The 14,531-nt window shown below is 37.9% G+C and overlaps 1 protein-coding gene across 4 annotated transcripts in view; it reads right to left on the minus strand.

Annotated features, from left to right (window-relative positions):
• Positions 1-14,531, minus strand: part of ZBTB38 (zinc finger and BTB domain containing 38) — a 33,047-nt gene that overhangs the window by 18,495 nt on the left and 21 nt on the right. The window contains exon 1 of one of the 4 annotated variants that reach the window (XM_074963849.1): positions 13,636-13,774. The exons of 1 other annotated variant lie outside the window; for it this stretch is intronic. The gene's annotated coding sequence lies outside the window, so the exon portion shown is untranslated. Of the gene's footprint in view, positions 1-12,741; positions 12,926-13,592; positions 13,614-13,635; positions 13,775-14,531 lie in introns of those variants that run through there. 2 more of the 4 variants (XM_074963850.1, XM_074963848.1) reach the window with 2 other exon arrangements.

The raw sequence follows: 14,531 nt of genomic DNA on the forward strand, positions 1-14,531 counted from the left end.
AGATAGCAGCAGAAAGTATGAGTACCACCTCAGTGGGCCTGCTCAAAAGTCCAAAGTGTAAAAATGTTTTAAAAATATATTTTACAATGCAAGCAATATTTCTGGTACCAAGAGGTTAAAATATGTCTTTGCTGAAACTCTACAATTACTTTAATTGTAAAGTTTTCAAAATTCTTCCCATAAAGATTCACATGCTAAACTGATTCTGATGACTCTAGTAGTTTCCCTCTCTGTGTGTTGCCCACAAGGTGGAGCTGGATTCACACAAAGGAAGCACAGTATTCTTTTGTGTTACAACTAGTGAAATAATGGAGTATACAATTTCAAGAATGATCTGAATAAACTATGCCTGCCAGATTGAATGAAGTTATGTATCCTTGTTTATGTAAGAGTGCAATAAAACTAACCTCTCATCTTTAGTGTAGTTACTTCCAATGAATCTGTTTGTTACACTTGAAATGAAGCCTCTCAATCCAACAGAATGTTTGACAGCATTCCAATTATCTAGATCAGTGGTTTTCAACCTGTGATCCGCAGACCTCTGGAGGTCCATGAAAAATTGTTGTTGCCACAGAACAGTGATTTTCAACCTGTGGACTGCTGGGGGTCGGCAGACTATGTCTAAGATTTCCAAAGCAATCCACAACGCCGTTCAACATTTTTTAGGAGTCCGCAAATGAAAAATGGTTGAAAACCACTGATCTAGATGATAACTTGAGGATGCTTCCTGTTTAGGGAATTATAACTATATCCTCGGCTAAATTAAGGCTGTGGCTGAAGGCTGTACTGTTTATTAGCCTAGAATATGATTATTACTGGTGTTAACAGAAATCACCCTCAAGTTATTATACTGAACTGTCAAATAGTCCACTATATTTCAGAGATAGTGAGACTAAAGTAATTATTCTTTAAATGGAAGAAAAGCAGAAACATTTTGGTCACTGGATGAAATGCTAAACTTTGGTGGCCATATTTGTTGTTGGCATAAGGGTGATAGATTTGCTAGTGCCCTAGAACCCTGAGTGCAGGGATTTCCACACTGTATGGGCAGTGATAACTACCATGCAGCAGCGAGTCAGTAGCAGCATGACAGCCATTGTGCTCTGACTGGCTGAGATTTCGGAATAATCCCTGATAATCAGATTGCTCTGTGGATAGTCAGATGCAGGTCGATCTCATATCAGCTTCTTGTACTCTTCTTTTCTCCTACTTATTAGTGTACTCCTTGAATATATTTATGTTAGCCCAAATCCTTTGACCTAAGTATACACACCATCCTATTGTGTTCAGAACATTAAACAGGGTGTTGCAAGTGTGTTCCACAAGGTTGGGGAGCAAACGAATCCCCACCCCTCTGGTATGGTCACTAATGCAGCCTCAGGTTGCATTAGGCCCTCTCCGTGTTGTGCCCCTTCCATGCATAAAGGGTTGGCCAGTTTAGCTACCTCATCTCTCCGTCCAAGCCTCCCTTTGTGCTGGCAGCAGGGAGCAGCACAACATGCAAGTACTGCTGCATCCAGGATCCTTTGCACAGAGGAGGCGCCAGATTGGTCCCTAAAATGCTCATTTCCTAGCTAAATGTAGCTCTCATCTTCACAAAGGCCCCAAGCCCATCTTCCTTTCCTATTCGGAACACACTGGTTATCTTAGTTTTAAGCATATCCAGAATAACATCCATAAAAATGTAATCAGGCTATTTTTCTTAGCTGTAATTCTATTCCCTATTCTTGGTCTCATCAGATTACTTACTGCCTCAGAAAAGAGTGCAATGCTACTACTAGCACTATGAAAGGCAGACAAGTGTCTGCCTCAATGAAGAAAGGATAAAAAGTCATATAATTTTAAAAGAACAGGAGTACTTGTGGCACCTTAGAGACTAGCAAATTTATTAGAGCATAAGCTTTCGTGGGCTACAGCCCACTTCATCGGATGCATAGAATGGAACATATAGTAAGAAGATATATATATACATACAGAGAAGGTGGAAGTTGCGATACAAACTGTAAAAGGCTTATTAATTAAGATGCGCTATTATCAACATGAGAAAAAAACTTTTGTAGTGATAATCAAGATGGCCCATTTAGACAGTTGACAAGAAGGTGTGAGGATACTTAACTTAGGGAAATAGATTCAATATGTGTAACAACCCAGCCACTCCTAGTCTCTATTCAAACCCAAGTTAATGGTATCTAGTTTGCATATTAATTCAAGCTCAGCAGTTTCTCGCTGGAGTCTGTTTTTGAAGCTTTTCTGTTGCAAAATTGCAACCCTTAAATCTTTTACTGAGTGGCCAGAGAGGTTGAAGTGTTCTCCTACCAGTTTTTGAATGTTATGATTCCTGATGTCAGATTTGGGTCCATTTATTCTTTTGCGTAGAGACTGTCTGGTTTGGCCAATGTAGATGGCAGAGGGGAATTGCTGGCACATGATGGCATATATCACATTGGTACTCCTGTTCTTTTTGCAGATACAGACTAACACAGCGGCTACTCTGAAACCTCATATAATTTAGTTTGGCTATGTTCTTTCAGCTCCAGGATAAAGTAATGGTTATCTTCTTCCTGTACAAGGTATAATGCTCTTTAGTCTGAAATAATCCACATTTACTGACCTTCAGTGCAGAGATCTTTCTGAGAAACCTGTTTTCCCAGGCACTCTGGATTGTAAGGCCTGGGGAGAATGGAGCTTTGCGTCAGAATGGAGGGTTGTTTATTCTGTTCTTCTGAATGAATGTTTTGCTTTGGCTACTGCATTGGGCTGACTGGACAGTATGTAGTTATTTTGTATAATGTGATGAACAAGATCCTTTTGGACAGATGCTTTTTGTTTCAAAATCTGAACAAATGTAATTTGTTAGTGAAGGCTGCTAGCAGGAAATGATTTATTTTATATATACATTTTTCAAAAACATAAATAAGGTCATCATCTTCATCCTCCAGAGGCTAGTAGCTTCAGTTTTTGGACTACTTGGGCTTTGAATGTTATTTGACCAACATTCAGATCTGTGGTCTGTTGTATCAATTCCCTTCCAGCATGTGGAATATTATCAGAGCCATCTGCATGGCAACCACTACTTAATGTCCATCTGACTAGCTCAATTTCTTTGTATCTCATGGTCCGGTGCTCTTTTTACAGAATACTGTCTTGTGGCTATGTATTTAAAATACATACATATATATTATAATAAACATGTTTTTTATGGGATGTCCTTCCTGACATCCCTCAATTTTCACTTGCTTCACAAGACCAACCTTAAAAGTTCAATGTTGCAGCCAAGAAACAATGAACAAAGCTCCCTGTGGAGCACATCAGTTTCATCCTTTGATCACCCAGAGAGATTCCAGTGTAGAAGTTCTCTGTTCACTGAAGCAAGCACTTCCTCCAAACAAGGAAGGACTCACTCAAACCAAAGGGCTGCTTCCTTCCCCTGAGTAATTAGCTATTTTACCACAAACTGAGCGTCTGCTGTCAGAAACATATGGTAACAAATGCTGGAGCAAAGGTTGAATTAGGTGAAAAAAAAATGTTGTGTCCCTTAAAACCAAGAGCATGCTCCCAAACTTTCTCTGCCTTCTCTTATTTTTTCAACCTGCAACAATGAGAAATGGGGTTTCATAACTTCTTATATCCTTCCACCAATTCAAGCCTCATGCAGGACAACCATCATCTAAATATATATATATATATCAGCTCATCTTTTGATCAGGTATAAATGAGCCAAGTTTTCAAAAGCCACCGGCACATTTACACCCAGTATTTTGCTGACACAGTTATTTGCACAGGCAAAGGCTTTTCTTTCCATCACATTTGAGAAGGGAAATTGTGCAGCTTTCATTTAACTGTGCAATTTGTGTATGTAGGCTGGGATTTTCAGAGAAACCTAAGGGAGTTAGGTACCAAATTCTCATTGAATTTTAATGGGATTGAGGTGCCTAACATCCTCAATTTGCTTTGATAATCCCAGTCAATTTCAAGTTATATGCATAAATATTCACATGCCCCAATTTGATGGCAGAAGTGTAGATAGCTTCTTGACCATTTGATTCCCCTGAGAGTCTTAATATTCCTATATGCCTACAGATAACATAATTGAGAGTTGGACAAAAGCATGTTTTTTTTAAAAAACTGATAGTTTATTTTTTAGAGCAATTTTAGCTCAACCAACTTCAAAGTCTTCTTTCAACAGATGCGAGTGCTCTGTCTTAAGTACCTGAAGTTGCTGATTTCAATATGTAAACTCAAGATCTCATGATCTTTAGTCCTTTTTTGTATTTAAAATACATTTCAAATGAACAAGAAGCCAACACAGGACTATCTTTTCAATGGGGCTTCAACTAAGCTTTTGAATTCTCATGAGCAATTTGCATGCATAATCATTTACAGGCAGAGATAAAAGAGGCTCTAGTCCTGCAGTCATATCTGCATGGATGGACCCTTGAGTCTGCACTGAACCCTATTAACTTCAGTGGGGAGCTGCACAACCAGAAAGGTCTGACCCTGTGCAAATGATGTCAGGATGTGAGCCACAATCTGCATACATAGATTGTATTTGTACGTATGAACTGAGGAGTTAGAGGTTCAACCAGTATAATGTGCACCAATTCTATTATTTGGTCATAGAAAGTATTTTGCATACAACACTGTGCGAACAAATTTAGTATCTTTTTGACATATAGGCCCATGGTATTTTAGAAGTAGATTACTTTTAAATGGTATAACTACACTGTAAAAAATAGTTTTCAAATTTACATTATATATGTTATAAGGAGGACACCCCAGTCCCATGCCTGCTAATATTGAGAAATAGTGGTACATTTTGGATGCTTTCTTATGCATCTGAGATCTGAGAATCTCGCATCTGAGGTCTGAGAATCTCACATCTGGAAATTATGCCATGTGGTACTTTAAGACTATTTTAAACTGCATAGGCTTAAAGGTTCCAAAACATTCCAATACAGTCAAGCAGTTTCAATCTTAAAGCAGAGTGGGAAACAATATATAAGCTCAATATCACAGAATGCAGTTCAACTATATGTGGTTATTCACACCTGTACATTCAAAGTGTTTACTAGCCAATCACTGCCTTTCATAATGCATAGATTCATGCCCCATAAGTCATGACTTGGGGGGAAGGGAGAAACCACACCAAACAACTTTTGTGCCATTGCCCCCAATCCTATGATAGAGTTCAGACTCCACAGATTCTCTACTGCCAGATCCAGGAAGGAGGCATTCCAAAGATGGGCCTGAGTGATAGTATACACAGTACAGAACATAACTCCAATGCACTCTATACCTTCCTCTCCAAAATAAGCCACACTCTAAGTAATCTCTGGTTAACTCTCCGGGGACTGTGTATCCACTCCTGAGCTCTCTACAGCAGAGGCCTACATTGTTTTTACCACATTAATGTCCGCACCAGTTCATCCTAAAAAGGCTTAAAGGCCTAACAGGAGACAGTGAAAATATTGCTTTAGGCATTGAACACAGAAGAATTTACCAACTTTTGCTAACATTATTAGAACTAATGTACTGTTCATATAGATAATATAATACAATTAATTGAGATAGGGCCAAGCCACAATATTTGAAACCAGATCTCAACTCTCTCAATATTTGAGAAAGTTCAGATCAAACATTTTGATTTCGGCCCTTCAGGAACAAGTAAACAAGAGGCCAGGAATAATTTCTAAATTTAAGTGCAGAATGTGGCTCAAAGATTGGAAGGGGTTTGAGTCAATCTTCTATTTATTAGGCAAATGGTGCTCCTATCTCAACTTCTGGTATTACAAAATAACCAAAGACAACATTCCAGTATTCCAGAACAATTAGACTTTGTCTCTTTATCTGCCTGAAAAAGAAAGTCAAGCAACTTCATTAAATGGATAAATCCACATTCTTCTGCTAAGCAGAAAATTAAAAGATATGCAACCTGCTCTACAGCTACTAGAAACACAGCAGACCTTGCATCTTACTGTCTCTGCTGAACAGTTTCAATATTATTTCCATCTTTGCTTTGTTATAATTTTCTTTTTCTTCTTTTTTTTTTTTCTGTTCTTGTTTGGCAATGGATCCACCTGCAGGGCTTTAAACAAAACCAGTCATACTGAATTCTGTTACACATTCAACTAGCAGAAGGCAAGCAGTCTAATCTAACCTGTCCTTTTCCAGTTTCAGATTAAACAAACATTCTCTGAATATCTGAGCCAATTTATGTCCGTAATGATCTTTAAAATTACAAATAAGCTGATAATTTTACTCAGACCAAATTTATTTAACATTTTAAAAGATTGCACAAAGTGATACTTATTAATCTGCTATGTTAACATACATAATAAGGATAATTGTATGCTTTGCCTATTGTGATTCTATGTAGTAGTTACATTTCTATTAGTATTTACATTACACACTTTTAAACTATGGCCAGTGGAACACAGCCGAAACAAAAAAAAAGAAAACATTTTCCAACTGATTGTAAAGGTCACTAGCAGTTTCCTTTTCTAAACCAATCGCTATAATATTAGTTTCTCTTTAGAATGGCAGGAACGTGCTATTACTCTCAAGGTAAAATTCAATTCTGCAGAGTAACAGCTCGGGATCTGCATAGTCAGAACAGACTTGATGAGCCTATTTTAGACCTGGGCTCTGGGTCAAATTCTGCCTTCAGATACAGAAGTCAATCAGAGTCAGCACCATGGATAGGGTGACCAGACATCCCAATATTAGGGGCTTTGTCTTACATAGGCAACTATTACCCACCCTCTGCCCCACCTGAGTGGGGGAAATTGATGGGGCTGGAGGTGAAAGGGGGGACAGTCCCAGCATCAAGGGAGGGAGACACTTGCCAAGGAGCAATGGGTGGCTCCTTCCCTGGGAGTCTTTGGCACCCACTGGGCAACTAGTGAAAGAGGGTGCTGATTGGCCAGCATTCCCCAGCTTCCAGGATTTAGCCCAGCACAGGGGCCACATGGAGCCTCTTTCTGCTCCATTCCAGCAGCCCTCCCAACCCACCTGAACTAGGAATGGGAACACAACCTGACAAATGCTGTGGGTGTAGCTGTTCACCTGTTTACAGGGTCAGGAAATAATTTTTTCTCCCATGAGCCAAATTGGCAGAGGACCATGGAGTTTTTTGCCTTCCTTGCAGCACCTGCAAGCCACAGTGGTTAAGCAGGAACGCAGTTACCACTTAACTGAGGTACTGGGGTGGAGTTGTTTATTCATCACAACTTCTGGCCAGTTTCCAGTGCAATTAGGAGAATAAAATAAACAGTTCCCAGAAGTAAAAGACCTGAGATTTTGATGATGGGCTCAGGGCTCATGGGATAGGGTGAAACCTTGTGGCCTTTGCAGGCCAAGGACAGACCTTGTTGACCTCACGGGCTGAGGTCCCCACCCTGCTGCACCGTCTTTCCTCCTTGTGGGGGGCAGGTGCTAGGAATCAGAGAGAAGCGAGTCCTGGGGAGTAGGCTGAGGAGAGTCTACCCCATGTTATGGGTTATATGGTAAAGTGCCCTGTAACCCCGTCACCAGTAACAGGTTATATGATAAGGACCCCTGGAACCTCTGCACTGGAATCAATTAAATGCCCAGTAGAGAACAGCAGGGATGATAGATGAGTAGTGCCTCATCCTTGTGTTAAAATTTATTAAAAGTTGCAGCCTGCCACTTAATTCCATGCATGAGTAGGTCCTCATTTTACCACTGTGTCCACATCAATTCAACATGACTACAAGTGTGATCCTGCAAAAGCACACATATGCATGTGCAAACACACATGCACAAAATAACACCATTAAAATCAGTGGGACAACTCCCTTGTTTCAAGATTATCTGTATAAAGGTGTGAAGGATCAGGTCCTAAATTAACAAATTCTCAGGATTTTCAAAGATTATTTTGTTTTAAATAAACATGGCTCTGCCCAAAGCATATAGCAGTTATTCTAATTTCACATTGTTCCAACTTCACAAAAAGGGGGCAGGTGGCAAAAGTATATCTGCCATGCAAAATTTAAACTTACATAAAAAAATTCAATAACTTATCATAATATATCTCAGTTTTGTATGACATCTACCTTTCATCTCAAATTACAGCCAGTGCATTTTAAAATTTTTTATATAGTGTACAAAGCACTCGCTTTAGCCATTACCAAGATACAGTCACATATAAAAGGCAGAATGCAGCAACTATTCAATATCACACACAATGCTACAAGTAGTTTAGGCTGGTAGGAGATGAACAATACAGAATCCAACTGAAACTGCAAGAGCAGTTTTAGATAAATACAATGTATAAATTACCCATATTAGAATCTGGCCAGGACATTGGGTTAATTCCTCTACCTTTGCCAAAAGTGCCGTGGGATTTTTTAATCATCACTAGTGATCAGCACCTCTGTTTTATAGATAAGGTCACCCTCTATGAGGAAAAAATCCCTCCCAGAGGACAGGAGATCCAACTGGTAGAGACTTCTGCATGCTCTTGACAAAGTGGTAAAGAGGCTTGCCCCTTATCCATGGATCTGAATGTGGTTCATATGGATCTTGGGAGTTTTATAAAGGCTACAGTCATCTGCATGGAGGACCTATGCCTCCGCACTGCTTAAGTGGCAAACCCAAGAAGAGGAACTGAACTACAGACAAGACATCAGTACTATTTTGTTGCCATACTTGCAATTCTCCTAAATATCATCTGGAATTCTGTGCACAGAACAAGAGAAACAGACAATTCTAAATCTATGTCTGTAAGGCCCCGCGCACATTTTCATTGCCAAAGTGTTAACCAAACCATTTTAAAACACTACTCATGCTAGCAGGGTTTCAATGTGGTTTGCCTGTTTAGCATAAAGTAGGCATATGTGTTTTACTACCTGTGTTCTAGATTGAAATGTAGGACCTCATCTAGGGTAGAGGATGGATTTTAAAATAGATATGCTTTTTCTTCAATGATGAGACAAGCTACTTTTAAACAGGATTTAGATAACACAGTATGCCAGTGTAGATATGACCCAAGAGACTGGGGACTGCAAAATATTTTCGTTACAACATAGATTTACATTATCAGACAACTCCATGGACTCCCATGGAAGCCAATTTAAAATTGTCCTTGATTTTAAAATCTTTCATGTACCTGCTCCAACATCTCACAGAGCCCTTTTCTTTCTCTTCTCCCCATCCTGTCTCCTCTGTTCTGGCCTCCTTTTCCACACATTCTCACATCACTGTTGGTAAAAGTCCCTTCTCCTAGGCAGCTTCTCCCCTCTGGAACATGCTCCCTTTCTCCCTCTGGTCAGCTGACCCTTCATCTTTTGCCAAATATCATCTAGTTTCTCTCTCCCTCTGCTATTATTTAACACTTAAAACATTTTGGGATAAGGTTTTGTATAAAAGATGCTAAACAAAATCAAGTTGTTTTGTATAATAACTGATAAGTCTTAGGGGCAAGGTTCAGGCCTTGTGAGTCACATGATCTGTACAGCAGTAGTGTTACAACAGTTAAGAATGAAACAGTTAGGTGCCCATCTTCCATTTGCAAATGTACCATTAATCACCTTTGTGAAAACATTAACAACAACTGCAGACTCTGACCTCTGAGCTTCAAATAATAAAGCTGAGCCCATTATATCTCTATTTTCAGTTTTAGCAGAATCCTTTTTCAATATTTCTGTTTTATATGGAGAATGGTTTTCATTCATGGAGAGGGTGCGCAGATTTTGTTTAAGATTTTAAAGGGGGTCCACACATCTATTTGAACATTTTTAGGGGTCTGCAAATGAAAAAAGGTTGAAAATCACTGATACAGACATTCTGTGGCACCCGCATTTTAACTTAAACAAGGTAAGAATAAAAGAAGACTGGGTCTAAACTCAGCAGGATAATCTGAAATAGCAATACAGTAATAAGCCTTCTTATATTCATAAGCTCATGCCAAAGATTCTGATGAGCATGAAGCTTAAAAACACAACTTTAAGGAATCCTACAGCTATCTGGTATAAGGTCATATGAAAGCTAAAAACAAAACACGGCAGTGCTGGGAGTCAGAAGATGCATATCAGGTAATGCACCAAAGCCAGAGAGAGTAAAATGTATGTGGTGTACATAAGATTTACACATGGAGCCCATCGTGAAAGCATCTGGTCACCTCCCATTTATTAGAAGCATACCATTAAAACCGCACACAGCAATTCATGTAGCACAGCAATTCATGTAGGATGTGTAAACTCAGAACAGCTTGATAAATTAATAGAATCCCCCTTAATAAGCGAATCATCTTGTTCAGCACAACAACAATTGCTGCTCTCAGGCTGACTATGAATTTTCACAGAAGCCAGGGAAGCAGCATTTATTAGTTCAGTAATATCAATTTAAAAAGGATCCACATTCTGACAAAAGAGAAAATTTGCAAACGGAGTCAAAACAACCAGACTGAAACATACTGATGTAACCAAGAATTAGATTTTCATTCTTTAAACATTATGGGCATGTTAATTTGAACCACAGAGACAAAATAAAATAATAATAAAAAAAATTTATTTGTACAGTGTCTCCACTGTCCCGCTGAGACATGGTACAATATACTCAAAATATTTTAAAACATAATACACAGATTGCCATTGCTCACCTTTAGCTCCGTAGCAACTAGAATTTCCTTGAAAATAATACCATGCAAGGAAAAAACCAACAGTGTTAATAACACCACTGAGGAACCAGCTACACAGTACATTCCAAGGATAAAATGTAAATCAAATTCTTGCAACCAGAGAAAATGAAATTATGGCTATAATAAAAATTCTACTTTAAAATGTCATTTGAAACATACACTGGTAAATCTATCATGTTTTCACCCGAGTTTCTTTAAATGGAATGGGGAAATAATGACTGTACTGCATCAAACTAATCTAGTAAATAAATCAAATGGGTTTGGAATGATTATTCAGCACTGGCCTATCAAAACAGATGATAGAAGTCATCTTCCTGAACAGTAATATTTATTGGGAATGCACTGAACTCATGATCTCTTTAGAAATAAATTAAAATTAGTTATATCGCAGTGAAAACTGTTAATGCTATTTTTATTAACATGAACGGTGGGTAGAACCAAGCTTGTAATATTTTTTCTGTGATTATGGTTCTGTGCTTGAGCCTCTTCCACATAAAATGTACTTAAAGTCAAGGACATGAAAGGAAAATGGCTACCGTGCTGCAAAAATATCTTTGCAGTAAGTATGTCTCAAATCATATACCAAGGAGATTCATAAGGAGATACACCAGGCTATAAGCTAAATGGAGGCATTGAGCACAATTTAAGACTGCCTAAGCAATTTCCTCTAGCACAGATGGGGTTTGATTTTACAGATACTGTTGAAAATGTTAGACAAGCTGTTTTACCTAAGCTATTATTTACTCAAACTGTGCAGAATCTCTGGGATCCGTACATTACAACAAACCACAAATGAGCTTTGCTGATATCCCAGTACATACAAGTACTTTTCGAGAATGGTTAAACATTGTGTTTTGGTTGGACTTCAGAATGGGTTCCGTTTAGTGAAAAGTCCGCAGCTCTACTGTTACTAAATTCAGTGATTGTGAAAGAAGGTTTAAGGACGTTTTCGATTCTCTACATTTCTCAGCTGTCTTATCGTTTTAGTGATACTTGTACAGTAGTAATAATGAAACTTCTGTTTTATACAAATACTGCACAAACCCTGAACTGCACTTCATACTTTGCTTAAAATAAAAAGGTACTTAGGTACATTTCTGGAAGCAATCAATGAAAAACAGGAAAAAGCAGTTTTCTGATATGCACAGTTTTACAAACATGGCGTCTTTTAAGAAATGATAATCACATGGAAACATAAAATGAGATCAGTTTCTCATTTAGAACCAAAAAGTAACTTAACAGCTAAATTTACATTTGCATCATGGCATTAAACAAGAATAACCTTCTTTGCATCTCTACTATTGCACTTTTTAACAGGATTTGGTTGCCAAGGAAACAGGTTCTGGCCCAGTATTAATCTGAAATAAATTTATTTCAGAAGATGGTCTCTGAAGTACAATACTGGTAATTTATTTTTAAAAATTGCTCAAATTCAGGCTTTTGTATCTAGAGCTATTTGGTTTTAATTTCTGAACCACTTTTGTTTGAAATAAACCATACTGCATTGAACTGATGTTCAGTTTAAGCTGACAGGGCCATCTATATCTATCTCTAAAAACCTTATACATTAAAATAAAAAGAAATACTGTAGGTTTTTTTTCTGGTACCTGATATAGAAAAATATCTGTAACAAAGCAAATTAATCTTTATTTAAGCTTTCACAGAGCACGTTGAAAGACCGCTTTCTATGGTAAAATTTAAATATTTTTTATTTTTCTTACCCACCTTAACTTTTACTTTTGCATTTTAACTACGAATTCAATAATTTTCAAAATAGATTTTAAAATGTAACTGAATTCATAGGCTTTTCAAAAATTCTTTTGTTGCATAAACGTTGCCACGCCCTTATTACATATGATTATTTTAACAGACATGATTGCTTCACTTTCACAATAGATTCTTTTATCAGGTAAAAACAATCGTCATGCCAATATGTGAAGCCATACAGTTTAGTATTAGGTTGCTGTTTTTTTAATTAACTGGTCAATACATTTTTACACTGAAAGCTACATTTTAAAACTCACTTTATCTCTTTGCAGCACTGAATGAGAAATCTACAAAACATGCAAATCTCAACCTACCTGTGTGTACCTCCTAATGCAGTGTTAACATGGCAATATACCCAGCCATTTTTATGTAAAGCGATGGAGATCAACTGAATTCTCGGTCTTCTTGATAAATTTTTAGAAGCAGTTGTCAAAAATCAGATAGGAAGCAGCTTGAATAGACTGTGATCATGAGAACTGAATTTATCAATAGGTAAAGCAGGAGTGGGGGGGGGGGGAAAAAAAGATGTCCACATCCAAGGTTTTCTGAAACTGCAACACAATGTTGTCTCTCCCCACACCCTAAGAGGGTTCAAAGAGTAAAGCTGACCACTGCAAAGGCCACTTGTCACATTTGCTGAAAATCAGCCTATTGATATCACTGCTGAAAATATAAACTCCACACCCAAAGCCCATTGCACAACGTGGACTGCGTAAGAGTTAAAAATAGATTTGACGTGCCTCCTACCTGCATTATAAATATGTATGTTTCAAGTGCTTTAATTTGATATTCACATTAATTAACAATACAACATACATTATTTAAACTACGGTACATGCAAGAAGAAAAAGGGTGACAGCATCTGGAAGAAGAATTTGCTTTTTTTTTTTTTTAAGGGCTAATACTGTATTTTGAATGTGATGACAAGCTAACAGCTCACTACACTGCAAATGAAAGAGAATTCCAAAGCTGATGCTTAAATATCTAAGCCTGTAATGAAGCACAAACAAGTCTTCACTACCGCATGATATGGTACACAGAGCATTTACATACTCACATTTGAAATAATAGGCATGGTATTATGAATTCTATACACAGCATGCACACAGCACAAGCAACGTTAATCCTGCCTGCCATTTTAGGCTTGTAGGAGTAAGATACATACTGCAGCACGGCTCTGGTAAGGGTGGAGGCAAGGGACAGCTCACCTTAAATGCAGTATCTGATTAAGGTTGTAAGTGACACTGCACATCAGCTACAGTCTTGGTTCAACTGCGTGGGAGGGAACAAAGAAAAATGTCATCAACTGGTGATGCAAGATGAGCCCCAGTCACTAAACAGCGTTCAGAAAACTCCAAATTCTGCAATAATACAGTAGTAGGTATTTCAAACTCGTATCAAAACCTGCCTCTAGAGTGACTGCATCCTTCTGCTGAGGAAAATAAACCAATCTTTATCTTACTGTAGCCATTCCAGCACTTCTTCAGTAAGCAGACTCTGGATGAAGAAAGATTTCATACAGTATGTGTTAGGTTCTGGATGCATTTGCTATGCTCTCAATTTTTTAGCCTAAGAATATTTTATTTAATTAATAAGATACAATACCAGAAAAAATACCCATCAATGCTAAAGATTTAATTTTGATGCAAAATACAGCACTTCTTTTTTTTACAGCTTATCAAAATCCTGAGCAGTATTGACAAAACCACAAGAACACAGAGTCTGACTGCACGATCAGCTGTCTGTGTCTGTGCTACACACTGTTAACCACAAGCAGTGTTCGAGCTAAATATATCTGCAATGCAGAAATGGCAGATACTTTGTTGTTTAGAATTTCGATTAATTACAACATGTTCTTCCACCCTTAGAAGTAATAAAATAAAAGAGAGAATATACAAAAATGTAATGCTGATTTCCTTTGCATACTGTATATATCAGACACTACAGACCATGAAAGCCATCATAAGTATGCTGACCTAAATAACGCTAAGAAGACTTAAGCAGCATACAACCATACTCACTGTCAAAGCAAGAAAAACAAAACAACGATTGTCTAATCAAACTGAAAGCAACAACTCACTACCACAGTATGAATTCTACGTAC

Source organism: Natator depressus, chromosome 9 (genome assembly GCF_965152275.1).
Source record: "Natator depressus isolate rNatDep1 chromosome 9, rNatDep2.hap1, whole genome shotgun sequence".
Lineage (NCBI taxonomy): Eukaryota > Metazoa > Chordata > Testudines > Cheloniidae > Natator > Natator depressus.